At 43.4% G+C, this 13,015-nt stretch overlaps 1 protein-coding gene across 2 annotated transcripts in view; it reads left to right on the top strand.

The window, feature by feature from the left end:
• INPP5A (inositol polyphosphate-5-phosphatase A) overlaps window positions 1-13,015 on the top strand; it is a 611,899-nt gene that overhangs the window by 149,815 nt on the left and 449,069 nt on the right. The gene's annotated exons all lie outside the window — the stretch shown is intronic.

Genomic DNA, 13,015 nt, shown 5'->3' with positions numbered 1-13,015 from the left:
GGAGCTCAAGGGATTCGTAGTGAATCAGTGGGTCTAGTGAGAGACCAGGTGCTCAGTATTGAAGGATTACAAGGAGCAGTTGTAGTGGAGCTGAGAGAACTGTTACGTTTGAGTTAGGAACTGTTAAAGGACTGTTACTGTAGGCAACAGCAATCCTGCATGTGCAGAAGTGGCACCTTGCTGGGGCCTTTCCCTGCACTGCTGTCCTCCTATTGAAGTCTGAGTCTGCCAATTGAGTTTGCAACTATCTAAGGGTATCCTGACCCTGACTCTCTTTCCCCCCAAAAATATGTAAAAAGGACTTTGAAAAGAAAAAAAAAAAAACCTTTTACATACAAGAAGTGTCTGGCGCCCAATTACTTTCCCCATGTTTTGCACCCACTATGCCTCACAACCCACCACATATTGAAGGATGTCAGCTATCTTTGGCTTTGAAGGTTCTCATTAGGCCAAAAGAGGCAAAAGACTTTGCTATATTTACAAGTTTAAGGTCACTCTGTTTCTCCAAGGGCATAGAGCCGAGTGGGGGCCATCTTGCCCTCACTCAGCTTCCTGCCCAGCCAGCCACACAGAGCATCGGCTCGGCTCCGGGCTAACCACAAGATCTGGTAAGCTCAGAGACCCCTGGGAAGTGGCGGGGGGGGGGGGGGGGGGGAGACACCTCTCCCGCCGCCTATAAAAGTGATCCCGTGGTGAATCCGCCACCGGGACCACTTTCATTAGATGCCGAATCGCCCCCAGTTAAAATTATACCGGGGCTATGGCCGCTTGCTAGCTGCTGCCATAACCCTGGTATTTTGTCAAAGTAATGCCGTCTATATACTGTGGGCAGCCGGCAAGTGGTAAGGTAAATATTACATTATTGCATTTTGCTTCCTACCCCAGCTGGTAGAGCTTTAGGTTCCCCCTCTCGTTTTTGCCTGTCCTTTTTTTTTTTTTTTTTTTTTTTTTAATTTTTTGCTTTCAAATATAAAAACACTGTCCTTCCTTTTTTCTTTTTTTTTTTTGTTTTCTTTTTGCTAATCCATAAAAAAAAAAAAATATATATATATATATATATATATAATTTTTTTTTATATAGCGGTATATAATATATTTTTTATACATATATTAAAATTAGTAACTATGTTATTGGTTTACCATTTACTTATTAATATGCATGTAATGACTGAAAATTGCAGTTGACCTATAGGTAGATACTAGGAGACACGTCACCCTGATCCTTGCACACTGGTAAGCCAGCAATTTTTCCTTTACAATACAGATTGCAGGATTGCAGTTATTACACGTTCTGCAGAGTACAAAGAGCCAATCTAAAGTCTCTACCATTGCCAGGTAAGCACACATACAGTCCATGGGCACTTGGAGCAAAGCCTACTGATGTATTCATGTAGTGTGTAAATACACTTGAACAGCCAGCAGAAACCCATACCAAGCGTATGTCGGAATATTTAAAAATTTTTTTTTTCTGATGCACGCACTCTTGCTGTGCCACAAGGGCTTCACAGCATAAGGAGGGTGTCAACACTTTTCAGAGCTTGCCATTTTCTGCAGACTTTGCAGAGCTACTCCCTACTTAAGCTACTAGGCGATATCTTCATGCTGGAGACACCCATAATTGTTCTCTCACCATTGTAGTTCCCCCATCCTGCCAATCGTCTTCAAATGTGGGTACTAATCTTGTAGCTCTGACTGGCACTTTTTGCTGTAATGCATAGTGACTTTTGAAGACTTGTGTAATTAAACCTATTTTTTTGTTTTGTTTACTTTTAACTTTTTTAAGGAGCTTCTTGATTAAAATATATGGTGTAAAACTGCACTTTACCTTTTTAGTGCCCTTCATAATATATGGTCCCTTTTTAAGGGTATCTGTCTTGGTGAAAGTTTCTATTAACTTCACCAGTAACCATACTATATCGATGAAAGCATACTCTATTAGTTCGCCTACAAATATCTATAGATAAACATAGACTGATTGCAGAAAAAGAAGAAGTTCATGGTCTGCAGTTTAGGAAGGATATATGTTTATTCCAAACATTCTAAATTCAACTGTATTTTTATACAATACCAAAAAAATAAATAAAAAGGGCAAAGCTATATAAAATAAAACCATTACAATGTCATAATGAATGGGTGTTGGATCACCAAAAGTACTCCATACTCACTACCCAAACTCTTCCAGTCCCTACGGGTGCAACTTCATTAATTGCATAGAGCAGCATAAGGACTTGGATTTTACACATAGTGGTTGACCATAGGACGACAGGGCCAGGCCAGGGAAAATGCAGACAGGGCACCTACCTTGGGCACCATACTGAGATGGGTGCGGCTAGGTTTGGAGGCACTCCTGCCTCTCCATTGCGAGGCAATCTCCTGCATTGTGATAGACTAAGCTGTCATACGGGTAGCTTAATCCTGCAAATTACAGAGGGAGTCAGGCTGGTACTGGCTATGAGTTTGACAGCTCGGGTCCTGCTCTACATTTATTTATGAATGAAAGCTACTATTCTATATATTATAGCATTTCATTAAAAAATTATGTGTGTGTATGTATGTATGTATGTGTATATATATATATATAACATTTTAGCACCTTATTAACTACTTTAGCCGATTTCCCCCCCCCCCTTAAAAACCAGGCCATTTTTTGCGATGCGGCACTGCGTCGATTTAACTGACAATTGCGATGTCGTGAGACGACGTACCCAAATGAAATGTATGTCTTTTTTTTCCCCCACGAATAGAGCTTTCTTTTGGTGGTCTTTGATCACCTCTGCAATTTTATTTTTTTTTTTTTTTGCGCTATAAACAAGAGTGACCATTTTGGAAAATTTTTTTTTTTTTTTTTTTTCTTTGTTATACATATCCAAAAAAAAAATGAATTTATTCATCAGTTTAGGCCAATTATATATTCTACATATTTTTGGTTAAAAAAAACCGCAATAGGTGTATATTGAATGGTCTGCGCAAAAGTTATCGCGTGTACAAACTATGGGATCTATTTAGGGACATTTTTTTTGTGTTTTTACTGGTAATGGCAGCGATCTGCTATTTTTAGCGCGAGTGCTGCATTGCGGCGGACAAATCTGACCCCAAATGACACTTTTTGGGGACCAGTGACATTATTACATTGCTCAGTGCTATAAAAATGCACTGATCAATGTATAAATGACACTGGCAGGGAAGGGGTTAACACTAGGGGGGAGATCAAGGGGGTAAATGTGTTCCCTCAGCCTATTCTTAATGTAGTGGGGTGGGCTGCCTGGGACAGGACGGAGATCACTGTTCCCGATCACTGGGAACAGCAGATCTCTGAGATGTCCCCTGTCAGAACGGGGATCCACCTTGTTTAGAATTGCAGATTCTCGTTCTGCCTCTGTATACCACGATCGCCGCCGGTCCCGCAGGTGTGCGCCCGCTATCTCACATGCACGGACCAACATACAGGTATGTCGGTTCGTGCAGGAGAGCCGACCTGCCGCAGTATAAGTACAGCGACTGGTCGGCAAGTGGTTAAAGGATAACAAAATCATAGAGCATAAAATGCAAATTATTGAGACTCTTCGACATAGTGGCTGCGTTGGTTTTCAAGCTAAGAACATTTTCAGCAAATACAGAAAATACCTGTTGATCTTGGTAGAAACAAAGGTGTGGTCAAATTTACTGTGCACTTTTGAAAGAGCAGTTGCTCCAGAGCTTAGTTAAATGAGCAGAAGCTCTGCTGACTTCCATCATCCAATCATGTGCAAGCAAAAATGCCGTTTTTCTTTTTTCCATGCATATGATTGGGTATTCTTTTGTAAAGTGAAGCTTTATCTCATTTACTAAGCTCCAGAGCAACTTCACTTGCAGAGCGCATCTGCACTTTCCAAAGTGCACATTCTTTATTTTGCTTTAGTAAATCAGCCCCAAAGTGTCCTTGTCACTTTTTTTGGGTTGCACTGATGTATCTAATGTAAACTGCCAATTACCCTGCCTCCCCGCAATGTAACTGAGATGGAGACAGACAAGGTTGTAGTCCATGTAAGGAGAGCCTAGGTTGGCAACCATGGCTTCCTCCATAGATACAGTGGAGGAGTGATGTAGCCACCCAGGGACAGGAAGTGTGGTGTTTGCCAGAGTACCAGGTGAAAATAAAGCAAAAGAAGCTTGAAAAATGGAGCAAATTAACCCGCCACACCCTCACCAAGGACTAGTAAACTGCTTTTTTTGTGCCTTTTATAAAAGGGACAAATCTGAGAATAAAAGTTGGTTACACTGAAACCTCGGATTGCGAGTAACGTGGTTGAAGTAATTGGTAAAGTAAATAATATTCAAGGGTGGTTATGGATTCCCTCTATTTATTGCATATATGTATTAACTTGTCTATTCCCATAGTTAGCTAGTCTATTAAAACATTGATAAGCACAATGATATAAGGTTAGCTATGAAACCAAGCACACTGCTTAATAAAACGTCTTATTTATTTCCCAAAAGAATACGAAAACGCTAACGTGAAAATACTATAGAAAATTATACACAGTATATGACAAAAGAACATCAAAGATACTTTTCACAATGCTTTCCTCGAGATATTGTTTCGTTGGCTGGGCTCAGGATGGCAAAAGAGGGAGCCATGCGGCTCAGAGAGCCACCAGGCTTGAGCCAAGAGCGAAAAGGATAGAGAGAGGAAGCTCTCCCAACTCATTCAGTCCTTTTATACTTCAATCATACACAATCCAGACCCAACCCCATTGCCATCCCATCTAGACTTTTGACGAATCACAGTACTTATGGGGCAGTCCTCTTCAATTATATTATATTATGGTTCATCCTGCTTTATTGGCCTCTAGGGGCAGCATTGTCCATGTCTGTATCCTGGTCAATCTTCAATGCCTTTTGATCTTCTATAGCAGGACATTCATCAATGATCTTGTCAGCTATGGTCCATTTCAAGTTTGCTTGCATAGCGTTATAACAACAGACGGTCCGGAGCCAAGCGTTGTTCAGCCTTGGAGGCCTGACCTCTTCTTTCAGATATGCTACAAAGCTTTGATGTGCAACCTGTTACATTCCAGACCGCCCCCAAGAAAGCAAAAGCTTGGTTGTATCAACCAGAATTAAACTCCAGAAATATGATCTTAAATCATGTTGCCTCCCAACAGTGGTATGCGAGCGTTTCGCAATTCAAGCTATTTATTTTTATTTTTTAAATGCTGACTCGGTTTGCGAGCCTTGTCTTGCAAGACTAGCAGGATTCAAGCCGCTGGGTTGTGCAGTACCGCATTTGGCCAGGGGTGCGGAGGCGCCGGTGACGCTCGGACTTTCGGAAACACTCCATTCCCGAGTGTCTCCGAGCGCCCTTGCACCTCTGGCCAAATGCGGTACTGCATACAACAGAAGTGACTGTAGAACCAATTAATTGATTCCCATGGGGAAACTCGCATTGATATACGAGTGCTTTGGAATACAAGCATTCTTATGGAACTTATTATGCTCGTAATCTAAGGTACTATTGTAGATCCAATTTAGTTTTTTAACACAAAAAAAAAAAACTGTTCACAAAGATGAGGAAAATTACTTTATTTTGGGGAGGGGGGTTTCTCTCACTGTCAAGGGAACACACTGTTTACTAAACTGCATTACAGGATAATGAAACACAATAGCTGTCTGTTTTTCCAAGGTCCTTTGCAACAGTTCAAAGATTCCTTCTCAATAATAATTCCAGCAATTAAAACTGTAATTACAGCTGGCAAGCTACCCTAATATCTACTTCTGCATGTTTGTGCATCTTTTTAAAGTGTTTCTTTATATAGTAAATGTGCTCGTATAATAATCCTTGCTACATTCTTTATGAAAGCTGCCTTGTGTTTTATATTTATTGTTCAATTTTAGTTATGATTATTCAAAAACAATTTGGTTCCTAAATACTTAGAACCATTCCAGGCAACAGGAGAAGCCAGCTTGTAAACTGTTAGTTTAACTTGTACGTTTAATTGCCCTTGGAAATCGTCTGTTTGGGACAGGCTGGCTCAAACCAACAGGTGCGCTTGCTGGGCATTCTGTAATAACTTTATGTAGCCTCAGCTGCGTGGTCCAACAGTTGGTCAGGAACTGCCTAACAAAATGGTAGCTATCATCCACCAGCTCCTCAACCTCAGTCAATCAGAGAAGGCTTTGTATTCATTTGTAGAATGCAAAGCTTCTCATGAATGGCTGAGCAGTGCTCAACCCGACTCGATTTTGTCCTGGGAGTCAGGGCCATCTTAAAAGCATCATGGGCCCCTGGGCAAAGTAATGCAGTGGGGCTTTACCAGCCTGCCCCAATCTACGCACCTACTTTCAACAATTAAAGTATAAATAGTTGACAGAATTAAACATATATTTATTACTACTTTCAATAAAATTGTAAACTATAAAATGTTAAACAATAGAAAACTATGCCATAAATCAAAGGCTAATCTACACAAAGGGCACGGTACAGGGGAAGGAGAAGCAGAAGGGCGCGGTACAGGGGAAGGAGAGGCAGAAGGGCACGGTCCAGGGGAAGGAGAGGCAGAAGGGCACGGTCCAGGGCAAGGAGAGGCAGAAGGGCACGGTCCAGGGCAAGGAGAGGCAGAAGGGCACGGTCCAGGGCAAGGAGAGGCAGAAGGGCACGGTCCAGGGCAAGGAGAGGCAGAAGGGCACGGTCCAGGGCAAGGAGAGGCAGAAGGGCACGGTCCAGGGCAATGAGAAGCAGAAGGGCACGGTACAGGGGAAGGAGAGGCAGAAGGGCACGGTGCAGAGTGGGTCAGGAGGGCACAATACTGGGATCGGGGGGGGCACTGTGCAGGTTCCAGGATGCTGTCCAGGACACGGCCACCCTAAGACAGCTTAGTAAAAAGCATGACTGTCCCAGCAAATCCTGGATGGTTGGCAAGTATGATGTGATGCAAGATTATCATAGGGCTCCATTCACCTGGGGCCCCTGGGCATGCATTAAGACTGTTCTGCTGGGAGTAGGGATGGGAAGTCCCAGTGGGAGACGCAGAGCTACATACTGTATTTAGCTACATACCGCAAATACAGCGTGCCCAGCAGAGCATACTTGTTGGTGCAATAAGTAGTTTGGTTTGGGCCAGCTTGGTCCGCATTAAACGTGGAGTTAGGCTTTAATACTCTGCAACAAATGAAGAATCTGTGCTGAAGTTAAAAGAGTTCTTATGCTGGCCATACACAGTTCAAGTTTAGACTGATTCCTGTTGAATTGCACCCAAATTAAGCTGGGATGGCCCTGTTGGCATCAACCAGCAGGACAAACTTCGGTTTGTAGATTGAAGGGTTTGGGTGTAAAAAAGCAGAATAATAAACAAGTGAAACTTATGTAGGGTTATTTGTTTTAGCTCTGTGTATCATCTGAGGCTGTTCACTTCACTGGGTATAGGAGAGGGTTTACATCCACTTTAATCTTGCATCTATGCTCTCTTTTTGACTCTAGAAAGCTACTTTTTGATGTTTTCGGCTTCCAGAAGTCTGATATATCACAAGCTGGTTTGTGACGAACACATTACTACGCCTCCTCTCCACCTTATGTAATCAGAGAACACCTAGTATTAATTGGAAAAAAATGATGTATTCTGTGAATGATGGCAGTATCAAGCAAGCGAAAAACCTTCTGCCTTGTCTCTGTAGAAGCTTTTGGTGTTCTGCACTGCTATGTAGCAGTAGGCAAGATGTTAAGGAAGGGGGGGAGCACAAGCAAAATCCATTGAGTAGTGATAATCAAGACTCACTAAGCTAAAGCTGGGTTATACACAGTTGGGCGCCTTTTACACTGGGCTTTCCAATCAGGTCCGCCTGTCGGTTTTTCAGGCGGACCTGATTGGACACTCCATCCACCCATATGCAGCAACGGATGTCAGCGGTGACACGTCCGCTGACATCCGCTGAAAACCGATCCTGTCCATGAAATCCAGATGGATGGTGACCCTTTTTTCCATGCATCTGGAGGATCGGATGAAAAACAGACCGGCGGTCTGTTTTTCATCCGATCTCCCCATAGAGGAGAGTGGGGCTCTGACAGGTCTACAAAATGAGCGGAGAGGGACCTGTCATCCACCTACTCAGTGGATCGATCCCCCGCTGAGCAAAGCCCCCCTGACGAACTGCCTGTGGGAAAGAGCCCTTAGATCCATGTCATTTAACCTGCAGGCTGAATGAAAATCCTCTAAAAAGATTCCTCCACCCACACTATACAGCAGGAATCTTCAAACTATGGCCCTTCAGCTGTTGCAGAACTACACATCCCATGAGGCATTGTAAAAATCTGACATTCACACACATGCCTAGGCAAGATGGGAATTGTAGTTCTTGAACAACTAGAGGGCCGTAGTTTGAGGACCCCTGCTATACAACGTGGCTGGAGGAATTTCCTGTAATAGCAACTGTATTCTGACAGCCACAGCCAGCACCTGTAATGCCCTGTACACAGGCCTCATCGGACTTCTTTTTTTCAAAAATTCTGACTGACCTAGAAATGAAACATGTTCCTAAATATTTCCGACGGAACCAATTCCTATCGGGAAAACTGATAGTCTGTATGGTGTTCCGACGGACCAAAAACAATGCATGCTGTGAAGCAAGTACAAGACGGAAGCTATTGACTACTGGCTATTGAACTTCCTTTTTCTAGTCCCGTCGTAAGTGTTGTACGTCACCGCGTTCTGGATGGTCGGACTTTGGGTTGACTGTGTGTAGGCAAGACCGCTTGAATGGAATTCCGTCGGAGAAACCTTCGGAGTTCCGACGGCAAAACTGGTCGTGTGTACGTGCCATTAGAATGCCTCAATTTTCTGTTGAGCTCCCTTAAATTTTTAATTTTTTTTTTTGAAGGATGTCAGGCAGGAGGTGGCCTCCAGGGCCATCTATGTCATGAATGTTGGTCCATTCCTTCGGCTAGTTTTGGTTGCCCTTTTCAGCCCTTCCTCCAGTAATCCAATATCCCTCACATGCCATTTGCCATTCCTTGGAGTTTAACTACGTAAAAACGTGTGCTGAAGTGCAAAACTGTAAAGTCTGATACAAAACAAAAAAAAAAAAGATTCATATTATCACATCTGCATGTTTATCTAAAGAAAAAAAATACAAACGTTAAAATCCTATGGATTCCCTTAAAGCGAAACTACGCATCATTACCGCGCCACAAACTTACTTTGAAAAACACCTCCTATCATTGCTGGTCATGGCCATTCTGAGTATAGGCAGATGATTCTCCTTTTAAGAGCATTGTGCAGAAGTGACGTTTGACGTCGCTTCCACCAGTCGGTGCTATGGAACCGAGTGGGGGTCATCTTCCCCTCACTCGGCAGCCAGCCAAACGGGGGAGAGGACGCGAATGTCTCCACTGTTACTGCTATCTGTTGCCATAACATTGGTGTTCCTCTAAAAACAGCCGACGTATATCCACGGTGGGTGGTCCGTAAGTGGTTAAGCTGAATGTAGCAATCTGTATTTCGTAGCAACTGCTGTCTCCTATAGCAACAATTTTACACAGTAGTATCCCACTGTAGATCCTCAAGCGTGGCTCACAGATACTTGCTGTGTTCTTCAAGCTTCACCCACAGCTACCTGCTGGGTTCCTCAAGCTTTACTCACAGCTACTCGCTGTACTTCCCTTCAAGCTTTACTTAAAACTACCCACTGTACTCCTTCAAGCTTTACTCACAGCTACCCGCTGTACTTCTTGGATGAGTTCTTTCCTGAAGCTTTCCCACTTATTTCACAGTTCCAGGCTGATGAAGACTCTCCTCTGGTACTTCTTCAGAACTCCATCCCTTTACACCTGCCTCCTCTGGCAACAACTTTCCCAGCCTTGCCTCCTGGCAGCGATCGGGCTTCTTTCAGGTTGAGCCTCTTTACACGTGGCTAGGCCCCAGATTTCAAGCCTACACCTCTGCTACTGCTCCACATGCACCCACCCAGGCCGCAGCCCGGGTATAAAGAACCCGATCATCTCTCCAAATAGACTATTCCTGCAGCCTCAGCTGCCAAAGAAACTCCTGCTGATTTGCTGAGAAAAGCATATTCATTCATAACCTGAATTCCCTGTAAATCTATCATTCTAATGTCAGAGGCAACAGTGCCACCTATTGACAGAAGAGAGAAATCAGTTAAACTCAAGCTTGGGAGAAATACATTTGATCAAAGACTGCCAATTAGCCAGGCTAGTTACCACCTAGCGCTACTAAGTTTACGAGCAGCCCTGTTTAGGACAAGGGTGTTGCCAATATACTTTCCTATTGGTTTCCTAATGTTTGCAGCATAATGATTAAAAAGTCAATGTTGATTGAGAGAGTGAAGTTCCACTTTAAATCACTTTTTAGGGCACATAGCAAACCTTTGACATATCGTTCTTTTTTGTTTCTTCCATTGCGAACAAAAGTTTGTTGGTTTCCATTATAAGGAAATAAGCAAACCAAGATTGAAAACAAATTGCACTGGTTGCTCAACAATGGTTAGTTTATATTTAGTGCGGCAGTTATTTATTACAATGGAACAGTCTCTTGCTGTTCGGTGAAAGAGGAGTCTCTCTCTCTCTATTATGTCTGTAGAAATGTGCAGTGCTTGGGGAAATACAACCTAGCTAAACAGGGTGTTTCACTGTATGGAAAGAGCCAAGAGGCTTTCGTTACATCAGGTTCCTCGGGAACTGGGCCAGCTTGGTATACCTGAAGGACTTAATGTTCCGTAGCTACCCTCAGGCTAGGAAACACTTGGTAATTATTCCAAATACAGCTTGCTCTATGCAGTGCTATCCCAGTCATTATACATTGGCAGGATAATCCTGATTTATTTTGATACTAAATTATGTCATTTTGTGTTATGGTCTGCATAGGGATATTTTTATCTGCACTCTGTCGGCCTGTGACTCTCGTAATAAGCTGAAAAAAAAAATGTACGTTCCTGGGAAGATGACAGAGTACAGAGATTTAAAGCTGACCCCTGTGCAAATCCACAAACCCCCTCCTACTTGTTTTACTCTAAGGGAGAGGGCAGCAGAGATATACTTACCTGATCTGCCGATCATCCCTGCACAAAACTGGTCCGACACCCCTGCGGTTTTAAAAAATGGACAGTTCCTGACCAGCACGCTACATAGATGCACTATGTTGTCAAAAGTATTGGGGCACATGAACTTTAATGGCATCCCAGTCTTAGTCTGTAGGGTTCAATATTGATTTGGCCCACCCTTTTCAGCTAGAACCGCTTCAAATCTTATGGGAGGGCTGTCCACAAGGTTTAGGAGTGTGTCTATGGGAATGTTTGACCATTCTACCAGAAGCGCATTTGTGAGGTCAGGCACTGATGTTGGACAGGAAGGCCTGGCTCACAGTCTCCGCTCCAATTCATCCCAAAGGTGTTGTATCGGGTTGAGGTCAGGGCTCTGTGCAGGCCATTCAAGCTCCTCCACCCCAAACTCGCTCATCCATGTCTTTATGGACCTTGCTTTGTGCTCTGGTGTGCAGTCATGTTGGAACAGGAAGGGGGTCATCCCCAAACTGTTCCCACAAAGTTGGGAGCGTGAAATTGTCCAAAATGTCCTGGTATGCTGACGTGTTAAGCGTTCCCTACATTGGAACGAAGGGGCCAAGCCCAACACCTGAAAAACATCCCCATACCATAATCCCCCCCCCCCCCCTCCACCAAACAAAGCAAGGTCTATAAAGACATGGATGAGCGAGTTTGGGGTGGTGGCACTTTACTGGCCTGACCTCAGCCCGATAGAACACCTTTGGGATGAACTAGAGCAGAGACTGCGAACCAGGCCTTCTTGTCCAACATCAGTGCCTAACCTCACAAATGCACTTCTGGAAGAATGGTCAAACATTCCCATAGACACACTCCTAAACCTTGTGGACGGCCTTCACAGAAGAGTTGAAGCTGTTATAGCTGCAAAGGGTGGGCCAACTTAATATTGAACCTTGCGAACGAAGACTGGGGTGCCATTAAAGTTCATGTGGGTGTAAAGGCAGGTGTGCCAATACTTTTGGTAATAGTGTAGGAACAGTCCATCGCTGGACCATGGAGGAGCCTGGTTTTCCAAGCAGTGCAGGCACAGCCCCACTGCATGGGGAAAAAACATTTTGCATGAAGATGAGCTTTAAAGGTGAATGCGACTTTATTGCTTAGCTACATGGGTCCAGCTTGGACCAACGTAAATCTGCACATGCCATACCTGTACTACTGCTGTGGAAGTAGAAAATCACTGTAGTCTGTTTCATGTTGAGCATCTGGCCTGCTGCATAGTAACCGCAAGGGGTCAATTGCTTCAGCGCGAGCACCATTCACAGAACACCTTGCATTTTTCTCAATTAATGCAAGAGGTTTTCTGATTGGACTAGGTGAGATTGCTAGGTCACAATCTTCACTTCATCCAATCGGAGGATACAAGGTGTGCTTAATTGTTCTCAAATTAGATCAAGAACTCATACATGCAAAACAGCCTATGACGGGAGTACAAACATGGACAGAGTCATCATAAAGCCAGCAAATTAGCACCGTGGAGTAGAACTAGAGGCAAAATTTGTTTTTTTTTTTCTATTTTGGAAAGCATAAGGGAGGGTTATAACCTTTTTTTTTTTTTTTGTTTTTTTTTGCTTGTGTTTTTTTAAACCCTTTGTGTCCTGTTTGGGAGGTTTTCCTTCACTTCCTGTGTCATAACAAAAACAGGAAGTGAGAGGAAATCCCTTCAAAGTGAAGGGATTCCTTGTTGTCACCTGAACAACTGCCCCCATTGTAAGATTTCCCCTCTAATCCTGTTCTGGTGACAACCCAAAATTTTTATATTTTTTTTCACAGCAGATTATTATTATTATTATACAGGATTTATATAGCGCCAACAGTTTGCGCAGCGCTTTACAACATCGGAGAAGACAGTACAATTACAATACAATTCAATACAGGAGGGATCAGAGGGCCCTGCTCGTTAGAACGTACAATCTCTAAGGGAGGGAGATGATAGAAAACAGGACAAACAGAGGATGAATCTTCAGAATGG

Source organism: Aquarana catesbeiana, linkage group LG08 (assembly GCF_042186555.1).
Source record: "Aquarana catesbeiana isolate 2022-GZ linkage group LG08, ASM4218655v1, whole genome shotgun sequence".
NCBI lineage: Eukaryota > Metazoa > Chordata > Amphibia > Anura > Ranidae > Aquarana > Aquarana catesbeiana.
This window is presented reverse-complemented; position numbering and strand designations above follow the sequence as displayed.